Here is a 3,644-nt window from a genome sequence, read left to right as displayed (position 1 = left end):
ATAAACCCCAAAATGAGTATAAAATGTCTCCTTCAAGAGAACTGTCATCTGATGTGGTTGTTTTTGATTATTGTTTATTGGATATTCATGACCACACATGGCAGTTTTTCATGGGTGTTTTGACTCCTTGCCTTAATTTGTTTTTTCTCAACCTGAATATATTGAGATTATCTAGGATGTGTCAGGAGGACAGTGGATTGACAGAGAGAAAGGGAGGACAGGGGAATCAGAGTGTCAGGGTGTGGGGATGAGATGATTATTGACATGGACGGAGAGAGGTCAGAGAGGAAGGAGGCATAATGGGAGGATTAAATGTCATAACAAGGACAGCAGAAGGAAGGAAAGGTCGGAGACAGAGATATACATAGGTAATACGGATGGATGAAGACATTAAGAGAGATGGGGACTGGAGAATATGAGAGAGATAGACAAGGCACAACCAAAGTAAATGATAATTAGGGACAATTCTTCTTAAACCAGGCTTACCATCCTACTGCCAACCTATTTATCTTATTTAGGCAGCACAAATGCCATTGGGTAAAAAAAACCTTTATCTTCCTGAGAATGAATTCACCTTAAATGAGATTAACCTGAAGTAAACATGGCTTTTTAGAAACAGAACAGTCGATGTAGCCCAGTGTGGGACCATTACATCCACTGTATAGGAGACAGTGCCAGATTGTTCTTATATAAAAGCTCATGCAAGCTTTAACAGGAATGTGAGGAGCCCCTCTGGGATACATGGTAAGAACAAACACTGCGTGGGAACAGACTTATAAACTGTGTGAATGGTTTTGTTAATCGTGGGAATGGATTCCATACACTATACCTAGGCACACCATGTAAATGCTGAAAATGGCAATAATGATATGCTGACTTTAAGGTAGATTCAGGTAGAATGCTGACTGTATTTCCCAATGCCATACAGCATTTTAGCATGCTAACATTTGCAGGTGTTTATCCACAAATTCATATTTTGATGTGATGATGGCAATACATAAAAAGTCAGGGGATCACCAAAGTTATTATAATTTCTTGTCAGTCCATCCAATAATTGGGTTCGTTCTGGGTTCGATACCCACTTAGGCAGTACCCATGTAATGCTCCCTCGGGATTAAATGCATAGAACCAGCTTCAGTATGTTGGGCATTATATGTGACATAAATAAAGATTCTTATTATTGTTCTGCGCCAGTCCAGCCAGTTGATGTTGAGATATTTCATAATTGAATGTTGGTGGAACTAGAGTGAGGGTCAAGGGATTGCCAGAGTCATTAGGTTTCTTCCTCTAGGCACCATGGATATGTATAACTTTATATTGACCAACATGAATTTCACTGTGTAATGGATACGTCAGATATTTTATATCTTACTTCGGGGTTAAAGGGGTGACCCAACAGATAGATGTACAATCTTATAGAGACCTGCTAAATCATTGAATTGGAGCTGTAATTTGGAACATGTTGAATCAAGACTTGCTGTGATTATCCAAATCACTGTGATTGTTGCTGCCAGGCATACTCACTGGTGGGAAATGTTCTATACCCACAGGGAGTGGTAAATCCATAGGGAAACCATGGCAGCAGCATCTGTGCCACACTTACAGGTGTATGAAGAGTCAAATGAAGCCTGTGGTATTGGTGATGGTAACTGCTTTCTGGCATTTAAATTTTGGTATTTTTTTCTGACCACAAAAGCCACAGGTTGTCAACTAACCTGACTGATTGGGAATGTGTCTGAGACAATCAAGCAAATGAGCCCCTCAAACACTACGTTAGGCCTCAACATCCAGTAATGTAACAAGGAACTGTAAAACACCGAGAAACAGTAGTACAGAAGAAATTGACTTGGAATTGACTGGAAATGGTAATTTATGAATGGATTTACAGTATATGCTGTTAGATATGTTGGAGACAATGTCAAGCCACCACAGAGGAGCTGCAACTGAATGGTCCCCTGATGTGGCATCTTTAAATGGACTGCAGTCATACAGCAATTTTACCCAAAGCACTTTACAATTTGCCTGTCAGTCTCACACATGGATGCACCATGCGAGGAGCTAGCCAATCCATCAAGAGCAACTGTGGTCTGGTGTCTTTCTCAATGACACCTTGACAACAGGTCAGGAGGCATTATGTGGGATCCATCAACCCACAACATGGATCAAAGAAGGACCTGCTCTACAGTACCTGCTTTATTCCTTCAACATTGCTACTACTTCGAATGTCAATACTAGATAGAATATTTAATAGAATTTATTCTAAGACATCATCCTTGTCAGGCCTAGGCTGGAAGGAGGACTCAGAAGCAGGGCGAGAACAGTTAAACCAAGATTTTATTCTGAACACCTGAGTTTCTCCTGAGAGATGAGTGACAAACCAATGGCTATGAAACTCTACATAAAGCAGAAACATGAAAAGGGTAAAGGGGAAGGGGGACAAGGCGAGGAGAACACAAAAAAACAAAACAGAAGGCGCTCCAAATGGAGGGAAAAATAAAAGGGCGAAAACTGATCTACTCTGACGAGGACTAACTATGAAATTTAAGCAACAAAGAACGCTCCAAAAGGGAGGATATAGGGGCTACAAAAGATTACTCTACACTGATATATCTAATAACAAAGAACAGAAAGCGCTCCAGAGGAGGGAATCAAACAACCAAAATACAAAATAACAGAAAACACTCCAAGGGAGGAAAATCAACAGCAAACAAAACCTAGCTTCACTCTGAGCTGGAAAAAGTTACAAAATAAGGAATCACTCTTCTGAGGAAAAAACAAAGGAATCGAGAATACAAACACACGCTTGGTCTAGGAAACAATGGCTGTGGCAAGGCCTTGAGGTACATGCAGGACGAAATACTCTGGCAACAAGACAGGGGAAGACACAGATTATATACACATCATGGGAGGGAGCACAGGTGAGAACAATCAGGGATTAGGGGAGACGTCAGACCGGTGACACAGAAGGAAGGGCAAGTGACCTGAAACGAGAGGAGAGTTATTTTTCAAAATAAAACATGAAATTTACAAGACAGAAAACCCAAGACAAGACGACCCTCACCGCGGTGTGACAATCCTGTAGTCATAGTCCTGGTCAGAGCTGTAACATTACTGTACATAACTGAGGTGCTGTAAATCACCTCAGTAATCCATCCTGTCTTCAAACTGGCATCCGCTGGCTCCAGTCTGATGTCCAGCTGTGTTCACTGGGAGGCTGTTTAGCCCCATTGACCTGAGCTCCGTTGCCTGCAGTGACTTCCCCTGTGATCCAAGGTCATAGCCCACTGAAACACTGATTAGTTAAAACACAAAAAGACAGATGAATTTACGGACACAATATACAGTATGAGCTGTGCCACTCAATATATTATGAATATTTTTACTAATTTTATGGAAAGCAGTTTAATGAGTGGACTCATTGTATCAGTGATCATTTGCCTGTCTTTGTGGTTCATGACTGTGACTGTGGAAAAGAGAAAGAGGAACACAATATCAAATACAGGAGACTGAGAACAGAAGATTCCATAAATGCATCTAGAGTGGAATTGCAAGCTCAAAACTAGGAAAAAAAAAAAAAAAAAAAGAAAACCCTGGCCTTTCTGAAGAAAAAGATATTGACATAGCATATGAATCGTTGCTAGAAA

The 3,644-nt window shown here is 40.7% G+C and overlaps 1 long non-coding RNA gene across 1 annotated transcript; it reads right to left on the bottom strand.

Moving 5' to 3' along the window:
- Positions 1-2,316: 2,316 nt before the first annotated feature.
- Positions 2,317-3,387, bottom strand: LOC115569163 (uncharacterized). Its single transcript, XR_003981508.1, has 2 exons — positions 3,062-3,387; positions 2,317-2,981 (listed from the first exon to the last, which is right to left on the bottom strand). It is a non-coding gene; the product is annotated as an uncharacterized LOC115569163 (long non-coding RNA).
- Positions 3,388-3,644: the final 257 nt, after the last annotated feature.

This window comes from Sparus aurata, chromosome 18 (assembly GCF_900880675.1).
Source record: "Sparus aurata chromosome 18, fSpaAur1.1, whole genome shotgun sequence".
Lineage (NCBI taxonomy): Eukaryota > Metazoa > Chordata > Actinopteri > Spariformes > Sparidae > Sparus > Sparus aurata.
The sequence above is the reverse complement of the archived record's forward strand: the minus strand, read 5'-3'. Positions and strand labels throughout refer to the sequence as shown.